Consider the following 23,338-nt stretch of genomic DNA (forward strand, 5'->3'; position numbering starts at 1 on the left):
ACTGCTTATGTTCTACCCAGACAGATGCTTTCAACTGAATGTCTTTTCAAGGACAAAGATAGGAGAACAGATGCCTCATGAAATTTGTAGAGAAAAAGTTATAAAAGGGGGGCATATAAAAAGGAGAATCTTTGTTTTCTCATATGTGAATGCTCCTCCCTTTTCTTGCATGTGGCCATTTTTGAGACTTTTCTTTTTCCAAGTGAGAAAAGCCTTGCTGTGCTCTCATTGATGTATTCATAAAACCTATGGACGGAAGCAGGAGTAAAACAATGTTTGTAGGCTGGCTGTCTTTCAGAGTGCCTGATTAGAAGTGGCCCACTGTTAATTTACACCATGAGCCCTCACAAGTTTCTGGCCTTGTGTGGCATCTATTACAGCCCTTTGCCCCTCACTCTCAAAGCACCCTATTCAGCAGTGATCAGAAGTCTTCTTTCATAAATGCATGTACTTTTAAAAGTTCAGCATGAAGCTTCTACATTTTCATAACTCATAAATGGATGTCACAGAGGGTATATGCTTGGTATGTCCCAGTGACCCCAATTTATCCACATAGTCTGTCCCATAGTCAGACTTAACTTCTGATAAGAAAATAATGCTGTTCCTTGATAACTTTTTGCATTTGGAATCTTCAGATACATAGATGAGCCACAGTCCTAAGGAAAAGTTGCATAAACTGGAGTCATATAAGGAGCGTACTGCTGAGCCCATCTTTGAAAGTGTGCAGCCGAGAATAAAGGAGATGATTTTGCTGTGGTAGTAAAATTACAGTAGGTCAGCTCCTGCAGCTTTGATTGCTGCTTACAACTTCAGAACTCAGATGTTATGAGAATGCAGGACCTATCTATCATGTGTATTAGAAGACACATACTTTAAAAGGAAAAAAAGAGTTTAGATTGCCCCCAACTATCTACTTGTACATATGTGACTTTGTCTTATTTATTCATTAACATTTTAAATTGGGCTTTTTATAAATAACCATTGGCATGCAAGAAATTGACAGACATAAAGATTTTGTAATTTAATATGACACTTTTTTAATTTGCCTAGAATAGAAACAATTTTTATTGAAACAGGACAGCTCGATATTGCATTATATAATACCATAATTCATACAACAAACCAATTTCAACTGAAGGAATTAGTTTTGCATAAGCCAAGCTATTAGTTCAACTGCCAGAGGACTGATGTGTTTCATTGCTTTTGTTTGTGCCTGTTGAGGGTTTATTGTAGTGGGATTTCTTGTTGAAGTGTTGGATTTCTTCTTGCATGAGGTCTTGTTGGAGTACCAAAGATTGCTCTGACATGTTTGAGACCTGGGAAATTCAACTTGAGCTCTGCGGAACCTCAGTGGTGATCTGCTACTTTGTTTCTGCCTCAACCTCTCTTGATCCTTTCCTTCTACAATAAGTAAGTCTTGTCTTTAGTTACCAAGGATTTGGTGATCAGCAGGGTGATCTTGGAATATCTACTCTTCTAGCCTGTTAAATGTGTTTTGTGTCAGGAGTTGTACACGGGCAAAGTAACCAGAATCAAGATCAGCCCCGGGAAACTATGTTTGAGCCTGAGATGCTCAGAACTCAAAAGCGTCTTGGACTAGGCAGTTAGACTCTGAAGTGTATCATTTGCCTACACATCTCCACAGTAGGAAGGTTTCCAACACTCCACACCCACCCTTGCCTCATATAAACCAGTCTCCTGGCCTGATAATTCTTCTGCAAGAGTCAGGGCTTCACACTTTCTCAACCCTATGCTCACCATGATGAAGCTGGGACAACTGCCTTTCATCCTGTTGTGATTAGACCAGGAATTTTGCATGGAAAGAATAGTCAGTTAAGTTAAAAGCAACAATTTCTTATTGAGGGCAAGGAAGGAAACAAGCCAGAGTGGGTTGAACATCATGGAGGAGAGAGTAGTGATGGAGGGGGGAGGATTGAAAAAAGAATGCATATGCAGATGCCATGCTGAAACCCATCACCTTAAATGACAACTTTATAAATGGTTAAAATATGTATCTTTTAAGATGTCTCCCTTGAGAGTAGATTTTTAAATTCACCTTTAATTTTTATTTATCTTTTACAGCCATGTTCCTTGGAAGAGGCCATTGCTTAGTAGCAAATTCAGTTCTTGGCTTGCTTCTTTTCTTTTCTTTTTGTTCACTTATTTCAACTGAGCATACTTTTTTGTTTTTATTGTTAGAGATAATAATCCTGGGGTGATGTTGCTATGGTAACCATGCCTTGCCAAACAACCATGAGTGCTGCCCAAATAGTACATAAAACTCAGAATGTAGAACTAAGATGCAGGTACTCTGACACTGTACCTGTGGGGTGGAAAACACAAAGCTGCAGCACGAACAGAAAGGAAAGATGGAGAAACAGTGATGTCAACTTGAATGGAGACCAAGGCAAAGGGAGTGAGATAAAACTGGTGACTACTTCTTGCCTAGCAAGACACCATGGAACTTTTGGAGCTAAACTGGAAATAACCAGAAAGCAATTGCTGTAGGCAATTAAGAAAGCAGTTTCTGCAGAGCATCTGTGTAACTGGCCAGGGAAGAGCAAGTAAGCACCCAAGCTATAGTCTGTGCAGACTCAGCTTCGAGGCTGTGTCTAATGACATCACGTCCTTGTATGGTGCATGGTATGTAGTGCTTGTGAAGCTGAATCTGAACTTTTCTTCCTGCTGGTGCCTCCTATCTTTCCAAGCACATGGTGCATATGTGTGTAGCTTATGAGTGGTTAGCTTTAAACACTTTTAAGCCTCCCCACCTTTTCTTTCTTAGTATGTAGATCTTGAGAGAAGGCACAGGATTGCTATTTCCCTAGTGGGGTTGCCTGGAGAAGCTGTTATCATTCCTCCTGCATCCCACGGAATCTATTCTCTTCTGTTTTCCCTGATACCAATTTTCAGTTCTTATGCTTTTCTCTTGACGGCAATCAGTTTTCATCATTTCCTCTGAAGCTCCTCCTTCCATCCCTCGTTGGCAAAGTGATTGTTCTCCAATGCCAGATTGATCATGTCACTTACTTAAAGCCTTCTAATAGCCTCTGTCTGCTTCCGGAAACAGGTTCCGGCTGCCTTAGCCACATCATTTATTCTCACCATTAGCAGAGCTTCCAGTTCCTGACTGCATCTCAATTCACAGCCCTCCTCCCAGTGGATCCCGGAAGCTTGCTAGTCCTTTATGCTAGTCTGTCACCCCTCCAGCTAGCAAGCAAGAGGAGAGCTGCTGAGAAAGGGAAACACTTCTCTGGTTGGCCTTACGACCCATTTACTGAAATGGGGGATCTGTAAGCAAAGCCTTTCAGCCCCCATTTCCACAGAGAACATTTTTTTTCCTCTCCATTTTGCCCGGAAACTCATTTCCATTTGTTAAGACACATTCTGACTTATTGATATAATTTTACTCCTCTACTAATATACTATTTGCACACAGCAGCATAAAGCATTAGCATTTCTTTTAGAGGAAAAAAAACACACACACAACTTTGTAATATTAAAAAGTATCTGATAACATATTCTGGTCTAAGCAGGAAGCTCTGTGTAGGAATGATTGCAACACCATCCACCAGCTGACAGGTCCAGTAGAGGAGGGATGATATCTGGGGGCATGAAGCAGTGAGGAAAATGATGGTACTATTCCAGGATTATTGGTGGCAATGAACTCTGTAAGAACATGTCTGCTATGTACTATCTGGTATCTCTTCCATCTGAAAGTAGAAAAAAAATCTAGATGAAACACCAACTGCTTTATGGATGGCAGGTCACCACCAAAGTTTCAAAATGCAGAGATTAGAGAGTTGGCCTGTAAAAATGAGATGCTGTTAGCAGCACAGCCTAACTGTGAGTAGCTTTTGTTCTAACATGACAATTATTTCCCTCCTCTAGATTAAAGCAATGGCTTTCACCTGCTCTTCGGAGCACCAGGCTTGGTGAAGTGTTGGTGGATCCTGAATGTGGACTTTCTTGATATTAGGATAAGGCCTGGGAGAGTGCACTTTTCTGAGTTCTATCATGTTGACAATACTGTAGATCTGGGGCTAGATTTTGGGCCAGAGCCACTGGGCTAAAGCAGAAAAAATGTCTGCAATGGATCTCACAAATAGACGTATAATTACAAGGAGGACACAGCCTTTTGAGTTGGAAAGACAGTTCTGTATTAGTAGATATAAAACTGTTATAAAAGCTATGCAAAAGCAGTTTTTGTTAGTTTCAGCATAGTTACCTGATAATATTTCCTAAAAAGAAAAAATACCAAGAAAGGTAAAACACTGGGTAAGGCATCGACTTTATTGAGGCTAGCAGTTCAAATGCTAACTGTCTGGTATAGTGAGATGGCTTAGTCAGTAAAGGCGCACACTTTCAGACTTGACAGTTTAGATTCTTAGCTTGTGACCCACACAGTGGAAGAAGAAGAACAAATTCTCAGGAGTTGTTCTTCAATTTCCACACATACGCATGGCATAGTTGGCCATACAGATAAGTGCTAATACACACACACACACACACACACACACACACACACACACACACACACACACACACAGAGAGAGAGAGAGAGAGAGAGAGAGAGAGAGAGAGAGAGAGAAAAGTAATGTAAAAACAAAAGCTAATGTCTTCTAAAAATATACTTTACAGATATTTATCACCATGCACAGATGAACATTATATATATACATAATTATATATATTATATTATATATAATATATATAAACACATTCATTCAGTAAGCTTTAAAATGAAGATAGCCAACTCATCCATGAAACACGGGGAACCTGGTCCTCATTCCTTGAAGCTGGGTCTCTTAACAGTCAGAATAGCTGTCTCTCACTAGAGAGCAACCATCTTTTTTTTTTTTTTTTGACCCTTACAATTTTTATTTAGACAAACCTATGCCTACACCTTCATGCTTCTAGTGAGAGCTGAAGTCACACTTATTGCTCAGATTGGCCACAGCTCTGTCTTTTGTTCTCAGTTTACAAGCCAGGCAGGGGTCCTCAATAACCCTCATCTGCCAGCTGAAGCTTGGGAAATTCCTGGAGAGCTTCTGGTCTCTGGTTCAAAATGGATACTTTTTAACACTGGCTCTGGTGCCAGAGAAGAAATCATCATCATTAGCAACAGGGCTGATGAAATTTGGTGGTAAAAGGAAGGCCTAGGCAGCAAAAGTAAGCTTCACTCTGAAATACTGGAAAGTACCGCCCACATTTGGGACATGCCTTCCCACATCCATCAAGGCCATGTGGACAGTTCTTTAGGTGAGGCTCCCTACTTCAGTAATTCTCACTTGTTACAAGTTGCCATTAAAATTAACCACAAAACCCCCATCTTCATTGCTAAGGAAAAGAAAACGTGTCTCTCAATCTACAGTTTGCAAGGAAAATTATAGGCTCAGGACCCCCAAGATCACGTTCTCAGCACATAGGAGATTTATTTGTCACAGAGGGACAGAGGACAGGGCATAAGAGAAGAAGACAGAAGGTCATGAGAGAAGGAAAAGGGATCAAGGAAGAGGGGGTCTGGGATATTTGTCCTGGAGGAGGACAAAAAACTGGCTCTGGATGGAGCAGAGACAGATGTGGTCCATAGAGAAATAGCGGTTTATAAATGTAAAGGGAAGCCTTGCGTCAGGAGGAGTCAGAAGGTCTGCCAAAGACACATGCTGGAGTGGCTGGTGTCCCTTCATGGATAACTCAAATTATTTAGAAAACACAGGAAACTTTCCCCCTCTGAAATTTAACCGCTTCCTTGATACATTGGGATGACATTACCAGTTTAAAGCCTTTGGGTTATTTAAAAAAAATCTGGATATTTGCGTGTCAAGGTACCCTAAACCGCTATGTCCACTGAGCAAGGTGATGTGTATCAAAGCCAACCTATCCAGCTGAGATAATTATACAGATGGTGACTTTTAAATAAAATTATAATTCTTATAGGAAGTGAGTTAAAAATCAAAAGATTTACCTTTATTATATTTGGAAATATTTAGGGCTTATATATCACATGATCATATAAAATTTAATCCACTAACACCTCAGATAGGGCAGCAATAGCATTCTACCTCATCAGTATTCTTGTTAGCACAGAATACATTGTTTTCTCTTTATGTGACTAATACCATTGCCTCAGTGAGTGATTTAAGCCATTTAGGTTGTTAAGAATAATTTAATATATTGCCAACACCCAACATGCCGAATCTAAATAAAACTATTTATACAAAATAAGCATATGTTCACTCATTAGCCTACAAATTTGATCAAGTTTCATGACTAATCAAAAGTATGTATTTGCTGTGAATTCAACTTATGGGACTTTCTGCCTTTTTGTTTTAGTATTAGACTGCTCTGTTGCTATAATTCCCAATATAATTAATTAATTTATGAATAATGTATAGCCAATTCTTTCCAAAGGAAGGGTTTAAGGAGGTTGTACTCACTAGGAACATATCATAAATTTATAATGAAATGGATTTCATGTTTTTTCCTTAGCATGAAAGGTCACTCCTCTGTTTAGGAAAAGAGAGAAAAAACCTATTCCTGCTTTTTTCTGGGTCAAACGGGTGTAAGATGTGAACATTCTTAGTCCGCAGACAGATAGATTAGATTAAAATTCCCCTTCTACATAAGGGACTTGATCTTCTGTTCCCATTTTCTGTCTTTAAAACGGGGATAATTATAAGTATGTTATTGTCTTACTTAGGGAGTGAGAGACTAGCGTTGATTTCTTTTGTTTTTTATTGGTTGTGTACTTACATTTTTATGTATTTACATTTCAGATGTTATCCTCTTTCCAGGATTCCCCTCTCCCAACCCCCTCCTCCCTGCTTCTGTGAGGACGATTCCCCTTCAACCCACCCATTCCTACCTCACCATCCCGGCACTCCTCTACACTGGAGAAAGAAGCCTTCACAGTACCAAGGGCTTCTCTTCCTATTGATGACAGACAATGCCATCCTTTGCTACATGTACAGCTGGAGTCATGGGTCCCTTCGTGAGTCCTTGGGAGTTCTGGGGGTGGGGTTCTGGTTGGTTGATATTGTTGTTTTTCTTATGGGGTTGCAAACTCCTTCAGCTACTTAAGTCCTTTCTCTAACCCCTCTATTGGGGTCCCCGTGCTCAGTCTGATGGTTAGATGCAAGCATCCTTATCTGGACGAGTAAGGTTCTGGCAGAGCCTCTAAGGAGACATCCATATCAGGCTCCTGTCAGCAAGTACTTTTTGGCATCAGCAGTAGTGGCTGGGTTTAATGGCTGCATATGGGATGGATCCCAAAGTGGGACAGTCTCTGGATAGCCTTTCCTTCAGTCTCTGTTCCACTCTTTATCCCTGTATTTCCTCCCATGAGTATTTTGTTACCCATCTAAGAAGGACTGAAGCATCCACATTTTGTTCTTTCTTCTTCTTGAGCTTTATATGGTCTGTGAATTGTATCTTGGGTATTCCAAGCTTTTGGGATAATATTCACTTATCAGTGAGTGCATACCATGTGCATTCTTTTGTGACTGGGTTACCTCACTTGGGATGATATTTTCTTGTTCCATCTATCTGCCTAAGAATTTGATGAAGTAATTGTATTTAATAGCTGAGTAGTATAGATTAGCATCTAATCTGGAGATTAATATAACCCAAGTGCTAACCACAATTAAGCATCTTCCCTCTAATACCCCACACTAAACATACTGCTTTAAAATAGTCCTCAGGCTATATTGTAACTGCAGCCTGCAGTTTTTTCATTGCAGTTATGACGGGCCATTGATTTTAAAGCACTTAATCTGTTTCTCCTAGGAAGCTGTGTGTTCCTGAAAGGCTGCAATTTGTCTGTATGGCTCAGTGCTCCATCTCTGATCTCTAATTAACATCCAGGATGAAGTGGTCTTTTAATCACTAGTTATTGAATGAATTCAAAGATTTTTTTTTCCTTTGAACATGGTAAGTGAAACGGGATTAATCAGCCATTGTTTTGTTTACAAATTTATTTTCTACCTTTTCATAATTATATATTTTTTCTGACTATGTACTGTTTTAAATTCCTTAAGGAAGGCAGAAGAGGGCGATCTCTCTAGCCCATACTTTGTTTTCTTGAGTCAAGAGTTTCTCATTGTCCTGAAACTCACCAAGCTGGCTAGGCTATCTTACCAACAAGCCTCAGGGTTCCATCTGCTTCTGTCTTTCTAAAGCTGGGATTGCATGTGAGTACCACCATGCTAGATTTTTATTTTTTAAACATTGTTTCTGGGCATCAAATTTAGGGTCCTGTCCTTGTGTGACAGCCACTTTACTGACACAGCTATCTCCCCAGCCTGAGCTTTGACATTTTATTTTTGTGGACTAGTAGAGAAAAATAATTGTTTCCCGTTGGGGATTTTGGTGTCATAGCTCTTGTCCTGGTTAGTTTCTGTCAACTTGACACAAACTAGTCATCTGGAAAAGGGGTCCTCAATTGAGAAAATGCCTCTATCAGATTGGTCTAGAAAAAATTCTGAGGGGCATTTTCTCAATTAATGATGGATGTAGGAAGGCCCAACCTATGGTAGATGGTGCCAACCTTGATCAGGTAGCAATAAGTTGTATAAGACAGGGAACTGAGCAATCCATAAATAGCAAGCCTGTAAGCAATATTCCTCCATGGTTTCTGCTTCCTCTCTCGTCTTCAGGTTTCTGCCCAATTTCCCCAAGAGACAGACTCTGTTTAGGACATGTATTCCATGTTGCTTTTGGTCATGGTCTTTATTATAGCGATAGAAAGCAAACTAGTTCATGTCCGCTCAAGAGACACTAGTAATAACTAGTCTTGTCACAGCTGAGAAGCTACTACTAGCAACTGTATTATCAGAGATGAACAAAGAGCTTCTGTTCTCATGAAAAGCAAACCTGAGAAATTGACACTGTTAAGATTAGTGTCTCTGGCAGAGATGGATGGATATAGTGCTTAGAATGAATTCCCATAATGTACAAAATTGACCGAGATGTAACTAACAGGACATAAAAATTTTGAAAGTTAATTAATAAAATTTACTCTGATTTTGGTATTTTATTTATATATTTTTATGTCATAAATATTTATATCTCTATTTACTAATTACTTTTTTGTATACTTTGTTGATAGCAAGTAGAAACAAACAATTAAGAAGGTTTATTTACCAATGTTTTTGACTTTAGTTGAGGATTTTGTAGAGTATTGTAGTTTTTTCTCTTTATAAGTAATAGAGTAATTTAAAAGTGTTTTTTTGGGGGGGATATTTATACACTTCTAAATAACCAATTATACAGATTCTAAAATGAGCAGATTATGCATCAATTTAACCTAAACTATTTGACAGAATGCGAACCACCACATTGCTCATTGATTTTGCTTTATAGCTCTGAGCTGATAAATGAATCGGGGATCGTTACTAGGTGTGCAGTTTGGTCTTCTTGGGTACAACATCTGGGGTAGTGAAAAGGCTCTGCTGTAGTAATACAATCTCAGTAGTTCAAATCAACAGAGATTCACATCTTCTTATTGTCAAATGCGTATGTGTGTGTTGACTCTTGCTGACAGTTACCTCTGTGTGACAATCTTGCAGTGCAGGTAGGGGAATCAAGCTGGAACTGCACTCTTTAGAACAGATGGCTTAGTTCATGTGTCAAGGAAGAGAAAGCAGGGAAAATTCCATGTCACCCATTAATGCTTTCACCTAGAATTTGCATAGGTGATGCCCAGTAACATTTTATAAGAAACTGTACAAGTGTCGCCCTCTAAGTTCTTCAGCTAAATAGAGATATTCAAAATGTGAAAGGTATTGATCACCATTAGCCTTGCATGTGTTTACTTTTATGTCTGACTATTTATCAGGTTATTAAGGAAGGCCTTTATTAAGTGAACATATGTCATAGTCACACAGAATTTTATCAAATTCAGTATGGTCATTTGAGGTGACTACTTATATCTCAATGTATGTCTAGGATACTTTTAGATGTTTGTCTTTTTCAGTAAAAGTCTTTACCAACTGCTGGGATATCTGTTTTTTTCAGGGAAGCTATCATAGTCCAATGAATACAGAATGCTAAGGGAAAAACTGGTGGTCTTTTCATCTACATCTAATGAGTGATCAAATCCTTGTATTCTGTAACAAGAACAACTATGGTACATCATAACAATGACTGAATTAAAGATAACTAAAGAGCCTCAATGGAATTTTGCCATAGGACAGAGTGATTTTACCTATGTCCAGAGGAAAGCATTTCCTCTCCTGCAAGAATGTTTCACTGGGAAGCTTTGAGAAGGTCAGGCTATGTCTTATTTGTATTAAAACCCACTTTGTATATTTCCACACTTGATTTTGTCTTGATAGAAATGATTACATCATCATGTTTTCTACAACAGCATTTCTTCAGAAACCTCTTATTGTGGAAATAAGTGCATCTTCAATTTTTTTGGCTTTGTAGTTACAACATTTTTCCTTTCCTTTCCTTTCCTTTCCTTTCCTTTCCTTTCCTTTCCTTTCCTTTCCTTTCCTTTCCTTTCCTTTCCTTTCCTTTCCTTTTTTTTCCTTTCCTTTCCTTTCCTTAGCCTTCCTTTCCTTTCCTTTCCTTTCCTTTCCTTTCCTTTCCTTTTCCCAATCCCTCTCATATAACAAGACCCTCTCCTTCAAATGTATGACCTCTTTTTCAAAAATTATTATTGTATATGTATTTGTACATATATAACCTATTTGCAATGTTTCTTGTATGTGTGTTTTCAGGGTTAGCCATTTGGCATTGGACAATCAATTGGTATGCTCTTACTTGGAAAAGGCCATGTCTCCTATTCGCAGCCTGACTCAATTGCCTATAGTTCTTTGTGTAGAGGTGAGGCCTAGTGCACTTTTCACCCAGTTTGGCATGTCTATCAGTTTTATCCTCATTTAGCTCAGGTTTAAGCAGTCATGTTTGTGAGAGTTTATGAGTGTAGCTCTGACACAGCAAGAAAACATAATCTCACAGCAAATTTACAATTATTCTAGCCCCTCTTTCATTGTGTTTCCTAAGCCTTAGGTGCAATTTTACTCACTGTTACTAGGTTCCACAACTCTGCATTTTGATTGTTTATGGTTTTTTGTAGTGATCTTCAGAAAGCAGCAGGCAAGATGCTGAAGGAGGTAGACAACCAACAGTCTACCCAGGTGTGATACCTATGAGCCCCATCAATGACGAGCATGGTACAATAACCCTAAGGATGTAGTAATGGCATCCATACCTTGGCAGTAACCAACAACTCTCTCAACGAACTTAAGATTCACTCAATAAAAGGAAACCATGGCTGGCACTGGAAACCTAGCCAACTACTCAGTCCTAGTGAAATCATATTACCAGAAGACCATCTACACATCTATAAATAAGTGTAATATTTACCCCTTACCAAGGAAATTTCTCTCTGCAATAGGTCTTCTTTTATAAAATGGAATCTAATATTTATACTTTCTTTCTCAGGAGCATCTTGATAAGAGAAACTGGATAATTCAATTGGTGACCACATTCCCTATTATAGACCACTGCATAGAACTGAGACTGGGTAGAGAGATACCCATCCACTTTTATTTTAAAATGTATCTATCATTCATCTTACTGTAGTGCCTGAAACTCCACTCAGATATTTATGAGTTATTAAAAACAAGTACTGAGTATCTCCTATATTTTATTGCTATAGATTAGAACGAAATGAGTAACTTGGCTCTCCTCTCCCCAAGACCTTCTCCTTAACAGATTATGACTATAATGAGTATGTAAAAATATTCTATATTTTATATTTCATTTTACATATTTGCACTGGGCAGTGAATTGCAACAGATATTTTAGTGGGTGAAAGAAGTATGTGTGATATCTGAGAAAAGTGTTTTGGCAGCCAAGCCATCTGGAATCAGACTACCTTGTGGGTCCTCATAGATGTGTGTGATGTCTCATGCCCCAGTTTTCTCATTGTAAAGTTTTACTCACATGGCATCTTTGTGATCATGAGTTAGGATACAAAATACTATGTGAGTCTCTACTATTCCTGCTGTTCTTTACTATCTCCTCATGCCTGTCTACCTTCTCAAATTTATCATCTTTCTTACTGGTCCTCAATTTCCTCAACCACCTGTTAACTAATGCTTATTAACTAGGACATGTTTGTAGACTTAGTGTTCAGAGGCTCTTTGGGCCTTGCTGCTGTCTCTGTTATTCAGGTGGCTTATTTCTATCCTTCCCTTTATCTTTTAAAATATAATCATAAACAACTGTTTTCTTCTGTCTTAAAAACCCATTTCATACTCAGCATGCAAAAGAATGAAAATAGACCCTTTCTTATCTCCTTGTACAAAGCTCAAGAGTAAGTGGATCAAAGATCTCCACAGTAAACCAGATACACTGAAACTATTAGATGAGAAATTAGGGAAAACCTTAGAACACATAGGCACAGGAGAAAATTTCCTGAACAAAACACCAATGGCTCAAGCTCTAAGGTCAAAGATTAACAAATGGGACTTAATGAGATTGCAAAGTTTCTGTAAGGCTAAGGCCATCGTCAAGAAAACAAAACAGCAACCAACAGAATGGGAAAAGATATTTACCAACACCACATCAGATAGAGGCCTAATATCCAAGGTATACAAGGGACTCAAAAAGCTAGAAACCAGAGAACCAAATAACCCTATTAAAAATGGGGTACAGAGCTAAACAAAAAGTTCTCCGTTGAGGAACACCGAATGGCCTAGAAACATCTGAGGAAGTGCTCGATATCCTTAGCCATCAGGGAAATGAAAATCAAAACAACCCTGAGATTCCACCTCACACCAGTCAGATTGGCCAAGATCCAAAACTCAGATGACAACAGATACTGGCGAGGCTGCGGAGAAAGAGGAACACTTCTCCGCTGTTGGTGGAGTTGCAAACTAATACAACCACTCTGGAAATCAGTCTGGCGATACCTCAGAAAATTGGATATAGTACTACCTGAAGACCCAGCTATTCCACTTCTGGGCATATAGCCCAGAGACACTTTAATACACAACAAAGATATATGCACCACAATGTTCATAGCGGCTCTATTTATAATAGCCAGAAGCTGGAAAGAACCCAGATGTCCTTCAGAAGATGAATGGATACGAAAATTGTGGTACATTTACACAATGGAATACTACTCAGCCACCAGAAACAATGACTTAACCAAATTCTTAAGGAAATGGCTGCATCTAGAGAATATCATCCTGAGTGAGATAACCCAGTCACAAAAGAACAGACATAATATGCAGTCACTGATATTGGGATGCTAACCCCAGAGGCTTGCACTCCCCCAGAAACAACTCACAGCCTGTATGAAGTCCAATAAATAAAGAAAACAAAAAAAAATATATTTACAAAACAAGAAGACTTTGACTATTTCCATGTTGCGTTTTGTTTTGCATGTACTTTACGCTCATTGTAACTATTAGGTTTTCAATGCATACTGTCAAGCCCTTGAAAAAATCAAGTACTGACTAAAAAATATATTCACAGAGTTTTATGTAAAAATTATTTTAATATCTGAAAAAACAGTACTGACAAAAATGTATAATTTTAAGCAAAAAATGTTTAAAATCTGTACATTTATCTTTGTTTTGTAAAATAAAGTCATTTAAAAAAAAAAAGAAACCCATTTCATTTGCGAACCTAAAAACAGGCTCAGCGGACCCTGACATTTTAAAGAGACATTCAAGAAATGACATACTAAAATATAACATTTTTATATGCCGACTACTCAGAACTATGAGCACTCTGGTGACAATGTTCAGCAATGGAGTCAAAAGCTTTCTGAGCTCCTCCAAATGGAACGGTTAGGAATATGCCTTGAAATCTTGACTAGTCAGTGAAGATTAACTCAGAACACAGCAAAGCTAACTGGAGATTGACAACCTCTGCCACACAGGCAGGAATGCATTCTGCCCAAGGCTTCTTTGAGACAGACCCTTTATCTCTGTAAGGAGATGATCTTTAATCACCCCTCCCAGAACAAAGTTTTTACTACTGCCCCAGAAAACAAGATTCTATTCATCCTGTAGCTCAGATTGCCTTAGAAGCATCAATAACCTGTCTCCTTTTAAAGCCTCACATTTTTATGGAACCGGAATGATTTTTGCATGGAATTAAATACATTTTTTTTCTTCTATTCGTCAGTCATACTGACCTGTGTATATCTCAGTTAAGGATGCTTCATGGGTGGAAGCTGTGCTTCTTATACCTTTGATTTGTAGCTGTAGATAAGAAGTCCTGGAAACCTGGTTTATAATAGAAATCTGAAATTCAGCAGTCTTGGGGGACTGAGCCCTCCTGCTGTGGGATCAGTTGCCAGTCCACTCTTTATAGATTGTGTCAGGGTTGAATAGCACTGAAGGACACTGAGCTGGTATCCAGACAGCCTGCAGAATTGCTGGTTGTGGGAAAAATGCTACATTTCCAAGTGGGCAGAACTATTTGGATAGTACACGAGAAACTATTAATTTTCTTATGTAATGCGTTATCTAAAAACTATTTAAATTATTGTTCAAAAATTATAGTGGAAAAAATGAAATGGTGTCATTTTTGAAAGTCTATCTTTTATAAATATATGATTTTCTTCCTTTTAGTCTTGGGAGAAGCCAATCCCCATCACATTCCTCAGTAGACTTAACCAAGTACAATGCCTGGTATAAGACAGGATTTACAGGAGCCCCTTCTACTTTTCCATGCTCTGAATTCTGAACTGCCCCCTGCTGGCCCCCATTACCAGAACTGGGTCTTGTTCCATGCGTGGGCATTCATCAGTGGGGCACAGAGTTGTCAACAACCTGTGGGGCCACCTTGGCAGCCAAGCAGCAAGTGCTTGCTATTTTATAATCTTATACTGGCTTTGTGAAAGGGCTTCACCAGTGTGATTTAACTCTGCCAAGGAATAGGTGCAGAGAGAACTCAGCAGAGACCCATTCTCCGGTAATATTTGCATTTTATAGGAAGCATACATATAAATTTCCCATTCTGTAGTAATATGGTTTTAATCTTAATGAATGCCATTTTGGCGGCTCTCTTCAGAGAGTGGAATTAACATTCACACGTGAACAGGAAATGTTAAAGTGTTATTAGTCTCCTGAGGGCTTTGCTTCTGGCTCTGTGCTTTCAGAGATTTCATCATAGTTTAGGTATAGCAAAATACCATTTCTGCTTATTAGACGGAAACTCTCTAAGGTTTCTGGATATTTCATGCTAGAGTTTGATTTTTCAAAAGGGAAGGAACTGTTTTTCCTGAACCCTGAAAATAACCTCATGCCAAAAATCAATAGTAAAGGCCATAAGAGACTTTCATGAGTGTTCTTAGAAACTTTTTGGGTGTTACCCTTCTTGGTAGTAATGTTGTTTTAAGAACCATGGCTCATCCAGACAGACCACACCAGGCCATTATAATTCCATGGGAGAGTTTTATTGTGGGGAGGAAAAAGACAAATAGGGAGATGAAGACAAAGGTCAGGAAAGGTGTGCCTTTTATTTGGGCTCTGGTGTAACAGTGCACAGGTAAAGCTGGGCTAGGTGGATGCTGGGAATGTATGGAGATTACCATGGCAAAAGATACACTGGTCCCTGTCAAGCATGTGTGAGGTCACCATCATTGCTGGACTGGAGGTGACATGTAAGCATAAAGCTAGTTCCTGACACCAACAAGTAACACAGTGTTTGATTAAATCACCTATGTTCTTTGAAGTTTTATGAGTTCTATTTGTGTTTATTGATTCATGCTTTTTCTTGTCCTATGGAGTTGGAAGAGAAAAGCCTCATTTTGAGCTTATTTTCCATAACTTTTGGCCCCTAAAGAAGGCATAGGTTAGAATTTGTATGTAAAATCACACAAAGTAGCCATGGGCTTGAGATTCTGTTTTAGTTTCTTGCTTCTGCTACAGCACCCTTTTCTCCACTTAAAAATATGGAGTCCCTTCTCAATAAATCCCCCAGGCCTTATTTTCCCTTATTTTGAGGTGATATAATATAATGATAACAGTAATCATAATAAGAATAAGAATAAGAATAAGAATAATTTATTAGATTTAAACTCGAATAAGATTCCAGGGTTTTGCTACCCAGTGTTTGGGTAGAGGGGCATAAAGTGAGTATAAATTTATTTAACATACATATACCCACCACCACATGTAAGCATTAATATTGATCTTTCTCTCATAAAATACCTTAATAGACTCAGGGTTTTTATTTGGTATTGGATTCTGAAGGGGGTGTTTCTCATGACATAGACAAAATTTTTTGATTCTCAATAAACCTCACTAAAGAGTGGTTACATCACAGGTGGTCAAACACAGAGAGATCAAAAGACAAAGTTCTGATGTTAAACAGGTCTGTGGGTAGGGCAGCTAAACTTGACAAAAACCTACAGCATAGGTTAAATTTAGACATAATTTAGGATGTTTTAGAACAGAAGAGTTTGAAGATTCCAAACATGGCATCTTAAGAGAAATTGCCTCCATTTTATCAGTGTATGTTTTATGTGAGTGTTGAAATAACATTCTCTACCCCGCTGGTATTAATTCGCGTTAACAAAAATTCTAAAAAACAAGAAGCAGAGCAAACAAAGACTGTTTACTGAGGGCTTTAATTGTCTGTGCTCTTGTCTCTTCATATCCTAGTCCATTGGATGGGGAAGGGACTTGGCTAAAGACAAACACCTTTCAAGTGGCAAGGCTGAGTTTTATTTAGTTGTTATTGTCTTTGAGGGCCCCATGTGACACTGCAGTCCCAGCTAGTTCCTCAGGCCTCCAGCGAACTAAAATCAGCTAGGTCTCAATACTGTGGGCTCCAAAGGGAAACTGAATTTTAAGGCAATTTCCCAGGTGATTTGCAGGTGCACTAAAGATTCAGACTGGAAGTATAGTTCTTAAAAATAGCTTTAGTTAGTTAAATAAACCGCATTGCAAAGCCCATTCCGTTTCCAAAGCTTATTACTCTCCTGGATTTTACGATTTTTACTTCGTGGGAGTTAGGTTATCTATCAGTGTCTTTCAGGAGTTCTGCTTCCCCGCTTGGTTTGTCTCACAATGGTCACGTGTTATGCTTGGGCCTGTGAGTTTGTCGGTGGTACATTTTCACGGCAGCATTGTTAGTTAACGTGGCCTCGTGGTCATAAAATAAGGAAAATGGATTCTGTCCTAGCTGCTTTTTCTCTCTATTTATCCAGACGATCTTGCACATTGCCCTTCATACCCGCATTCGCTCGCTTAAACCGCATTGCTTTCCTGAAGCCTTTTCGTTTACACCGTCCACACATTAGACGTTACTTCTACTGATAAAGTTTATGTTAAAAAGGCAAGATAAAAGTTAAATTACAGAAACACATCTAGGAAGGGAATCTTGCTTGTATCATACATAAAAAAAATGAATTTGTTGGTGTTCTTGAAAACGAAATTGAATTACCATCCTTTCGGCAGTGAGGTCAGGCAGAGAAATGTAAGAAGCTGCCTGGGTTTCAAAGGAGGATGGCTGGGATCATTCATGTTCACATGGACGGGAACAGTTTTCTGACACTAAATACTAAAAAAAAAATATCAGGCATCTCTGTCTGAAAATTCTGAAGGTGGCATAATAGGCTTATTTAAAAAAAATGACAAAGTATGACATTGTTTGCCCTTCATAAATGCTTAGGTTATCATTTTGAAGTTAGGTTTTTTGTTTGTTTGTTTGTTTTGTTTTGTTTTGGGGGGGAGTTGAAAACAATAAACCGCAGTGTCGTCTTCTTAATGGTCAAATAGCAGAACATAGATACAAGAGGGTGGAGGCTTTGTCTGAATGGGCCATGTGCTCAGTCCATAGATGAGCATCCTCTGAACGCTAGACATACTTAAAGCGGCGATTTTCATTGATGTTAATTCTGTGAATTTGAATTTTCACACACACATGCAAAACTAAACTGATAAAATGTTCTGCTGTTGACTGGAGGAGGTTTATGCTACCAGCCTTGTTGGCAGGAACCCCGATGTCCTGCCGAGAAGCATTTTTCTCCTCTTAGTGGGAATTCTCATGGCTGAGAAACTTCTTGATTGTATAACAAAGGACACCAGTGCATTTAGACAGCGCATAGCTTGGTTTTCAAGTCTGTTTTAAAATAAAACAGGTTTTTAGTATCCTATCTAGGATTCTGAAGGATGACTACTGAAGCAAGTGGACACACATTAGCTGAAAGAAGATCTAAAAAGTAAAATTTTCGTCAACTGCGTTAAGGGCACTCAACATTAAACAGTGACAAAGCTCAGGTTACCTGTGGATTTTTTGCCTAAGAGTGTAATGTCTATTGAATGAAGCATGGTCCAAATCTGAAGATATTTTTTTTTTTACAACTTTTAAGAAAACAAATTTCCAGCCATTATTTTATATTTATTACAAATAAGGACACATCCCTAAGAATTTGGTTGGTGTTTTATGCCAGAAGCATTCAGAAATGTTTGGTAAGAATGCAGACCCACAATTCAGGTGAGGACAAAAGTCTCTATTTGAGACAAAACCTTTAGGTCATTCCAGTGCAGAACTCATTGACCAACACTTTGAGAGTGATAACCTAATTTTTAATGGATTGCCTGGTTATTTTGACCTAGTGGCCAGTAAGGTCATCTGTAAAGAGTGATTTTAATAATCACCCTTACAATTTTACTTGAAGGAAGTTATCCATGTTAATGTCCAGGCATGAAATGTAATGGTCTCCTTCTTATTGTTAATTTATGCTTCAGCCTCCCTTTGCTCCACTTTTTAACCAGCATAACAATGATATGGGCTAACTATTTGCCTCAGGGAAATGCTGCAATGGGACTAATTAAATATTTAATATTTTAAAGGACTTAAACAACCTTGTAAGTAATATGTTAAGAGGAGATAAAACCATGATGATCACTTCAGTGGAGGAATGTTAATGAAGCCCTGGATCAGGCAACCCTTGGATGCCCGTGTTGTGGATCTTTAGAGAGACAGAACAGCTCAATGGCCTAGTGAATGACCTTGGTCACCCATGGTGATTTTTATACATCTTAATTTCCAGGCCTAGAGCAAACTTCTTCAACTTTCTAAGACAATGATAGTTTTCTCAACTATCCAGTGGTGATCAGAATACCAACTGGCCTCTCAGGTTATCATGAAAACATTTATGTGTTTAAAAAAGCATAGTAATTTTTAATATGAATTTGTTCTATAGACTACAAATAATAGTTACATAATTGGAAATGTATGTATTGCCTTTTTAAAATAGAATGCGTTTAGGAATTGAAAGTATGCATGCACTTTGCACTTAATTATACTAAATTCCATTTGGGAGGGAGGGAAAGGAAATGAGAAGAGTGTGGGATAGTAAGTTTTAGGTGTCAGTTCACTGGAACAGTGGATGCTCAAAAAGCGTCGATTCTGGATGTGTGAATCTCGAGTTCAGAGCATATAGTTCTGCAAGTCTGGAAGACTAACAGGAAAGATCCATCCCACTGTGTGTCTCAATTACACAGTAAGCAGGTGGCCTCCACAGACCAAAATATAGCATAGAAGTGGGTTAGACAATCTCCTTATCCCTCCTCCCCAAGGCCAGGGACCATTAGCTTTTGTATTTTTTCCATGCAGACCTTAGAACTCTAAATTCTATGGCTGTCGATTTGTCTGTCATCTCTACTCCCTACACTAGTTTCATAGGCCTTAGAACTTGGAACAAATCATGCTATGGGCACCTGGGGTCTTCACTTTGTGACTTTAATCATGACATTTTATCTGAGTTTCTATTCAGCAAATATGACCATGAATTAGCTAACCAAAAGTTATCATTCTCATCCATCATTTTTCCAAGTGTCCAAAGACTTCTATAGCAGAATCATTTGAGGTGTTTTTTGTTTATTTGTTTTAAATAGGATTTGTTTCTCTCCATCTGAATTACTATTCCCTACTCTTTGCAAGCACTTCTACATGCTTCTGGGGCAAACCATAATAGCTATATATAAGACCTTTGTATGTTATGGAATTTCTTAGTCACAACAATAGCTAATAAGCAGATTTCCCCCAACTGTCCTCATCCTCATTAACTCCCATCCATCCATCCACCCACCCACTCATCCATCCATCCATCCATCCATCCATCCATCCATCCATCCATCTATCTATCTATCTATCTATCTATCTATCTATCTATCTATCTCCCATCACTACCCTGTTTGTCTGAACCTCTAGAGACAGAGAATAGGAGAATATATCCCTAAATTCAGTACTAACCAGGAGCTAAATGCAGAAGAACAGTCCATGCAGGGCATGTAGATGTGCATAGGTCTGTGTGGTCAGTCTGAAAATGACGTTAAGTGCCGTGGCGACCCGATCACACTCTCAGGGTTACAGCACAAGGTGCTTAGAGAGTCTGTTTCTTTCCCTTAGGGTGAGAGGACAAAGATGAATGCACAGAAAGTTACCGTGACATTTTTTGTTTTCAAAATTCTCAAACAAAAAGGAGCAGATTGAGAAAGACTTTAAAACATGCCTATGGAAACCAAACCAAAATTGAACAGGCATTTTAAACATATAGATGTATCTAAGTAATTTTTAAAACTCATTCTCTTATTTACGGCATGTAACTTGTTTTCTCATGTTTTGTTTTTGTTAGCAGGTTTCTTTCCTTTTTTTATTTCTTTCCGTTTTTAGTAGAGAGAAAAGATAAACCGGGCGGTTTGGGAGGTAGGAAGGATTTGGAAGGAATTTGGAGAGGGGAAAAAACATTATCAAAATATGTTGTACAATTTGATTTTACAGGGAGGATCTAAATGTAAAGTTTTTTGTAGCATTAACAAATTAAATAAATCCCAATTGTGGTGTGTTCCTCGTTACCTATCCCAATGTTTTGGGTTCCTGAATGAAAGACACACACACAGCATATATATTTTTATATGCCTTAATCAGCTCAATAGCTGGCTCTCTTCCTAATCTCCACGTGGCTAATATTCCTCTCCCTGATAATTGTGAGTTATTATTTACTAAATCCTATATTCCATCTTGGCTGCCCTGAACCCAGTCAGGCAGCCCTTTTGGGCCACTCTCTGCTGGCGACCACATGGTGCTATGCTCTCTGTTGCATATCTTCTTAGGTGTGGTGTCTTTCCTCTCCTCCTTATCCCGATATGGTGGATCCTTTCTTCCCGCCCCTTTCTCTCTCCCTAGCCTGGGAATCCTCAAAGTCCAGACTCTCTTTACCATGCCCAACCATTGGTTGTTGGTATCCTTTCCTTTTTCTTTTCTTAAACCAATCAGAACAAACCCAGGGCAGAACCTCCCACTCTCTTTTCTTACCTCTTCTCTCCCCTTCCCTGCCTCTTTCACAATACCCTTCTGACTAGTCTGGAAATTGCTGTATAGACCAGTCTTGTCTTAAATGTGAGGCAATCCTCCTGTCTCTAATCTAGTGCAAAGATTATAGAAATTACTTTAATGGCTCACCATTATTTTCCTCATAATGTTGGAATGAATGAACTTCAGTATATAGATTAATTAAGAGCCTGAAAGCTGGCGTCCAGCGAAATTGCTTTATTCCGATTGATTATAAAAAATTAGCATCACCTCTAAATACGACACCATTGAACCTTATTATCTGCATCCTTATGTGTTTCCATGTAATACCAGTATTGCCTTATACAGAAGTAAAGTTGAGCTGTCTTAAAGAGAAATCTTCAATGACTGCTGTGGTCCTTATGTTAAAGTAGCCCAGCCCTCCTTTATCGGTTGTAAATTTGCTTTCAAAACTCTAAGATTTCTTATCTACAAGAGCATCTGTTCCAAGACGAGGCAGTCTTCATGAGCCCAGGAATAGAGATGTGCAGCCTTACACCTCCTCCTTTCCTCCTCAGTGAGCAGCAGCTTCCTGTTTCATATGAGAATGCTTCTGGAGCTTCTGTAGACGTCTTAAATCTATTTTTTATTTTTCTTTTCTCTATTAATTCATTTATTTATTTTTGCTTTGACTAGTTGAAATTACTTCTTGTCACAGATCCACAGGTCCATAAAAGGAAGTACACAGAGTCGGACATTTGCTCCCTCTGTAGTCCCCAACAACAGGAGCTACGCATAGCTTATATTCATGTGTTGCCTAAAATGGTGACTATACCATGTACATGTAATATTTAATCAGTTCACCGATTGAATTAGTTAATGGTCTATTGCTGCAAAGAGATACCATGGTTACAGTAACTTATTTAGAAAATTCAAATACATGAAGGATTGTTTACAGTTGCACAAGATTAGTCCACGGCCATCCTGGCAGAGAGTATGTAACATGTACGCACAGCACTGGAGTAGTAACTGAAAGCTCACATCCTGTCCACAATTTGGAAACAGAGAGTGAGACTGGGCCTGCCATGGGCTTTTGAGTCCTCAAAGCTAAACCATGGGGACATACCTCTTCAATCAAGGCAACACATTCTAATCCACCCCAAACAAGTCCTCCATCTGAGCTCCAAGCATTCCATTATATGAGTCCATGGTGGTCATTCTCATTCAAACTACCACCCTTACCTCACCTATCTGGTCTTCAGCTTGTGAAGCTTCCCAAATTTTTATTACTATTCAAGCTTTAGAAAACCTTAGTTTTTCTTTGGCATTTTTGTCTATATTCTTCACAAAAATGAAACTAAGTCATTATTGTATAATATTGCTTTAAGAAAATATTTATTAAAAAAAAAAAAAACATCCAAACATTGCTTTAGGAAACATTTATTCAGTACCTAACATACATCAGAAATGATGTTATCTTCTGGTTAGATGCTGGTGATTATTGTAAAATAATCAAAAGATATAATTTTCTTACCTTATTCTTATAACCATTGTCCCATACATGTCAGATACCTCTCCAGAGACTGAGCATGCTGATAAAGCATCAATCATTTTAATTTTCTTCAACTTTACTAATATTATCTTTAAAGATTTATTTGTTTTTTTGCTAATTTAATAGCTAGATAATTGTACATTAAGTATTTTAGTTTGAATCTGTAGCTTCAAGTATTTGTTATTATTGTTATTTATTTATTTATTTATTTTGAGACAGGGTTTCTTTTTGTAACCCTGGCTCTTCTGGAATTCATTCTGTAGACCAGGATGGTCTTGAACTCATAGAAATACACCTGCCTCTGCCTCCCTGGTGCTGGGATGTAAGGTGTGCACTACCACTGCCTGGGTCCGTAGTAGTTGTATCTTAAAGATCTCATATTTTAAAGGCATGGTCCTTGGATAAGTGCTCATATGAGGTGGTAAAAAGCTTAGAAGCAGTGCCTACTCAGAGTGTTCTAGGTAAGTGGAGGTGTACCTTTGAAGGAGGTTTTGGGAGTCTATCTTT

Source organism: Micromys minutus (genome assembly GCF_963924665.1).
Source record: "Micromys minutus genome assembly, chromosome: 23".
Classification (NCBI taxonomy): Eukaryota; Metazoa; Chordata; class Mammalia; order Rodentia; family Muridae; genus Micromys; species Micromys minutus.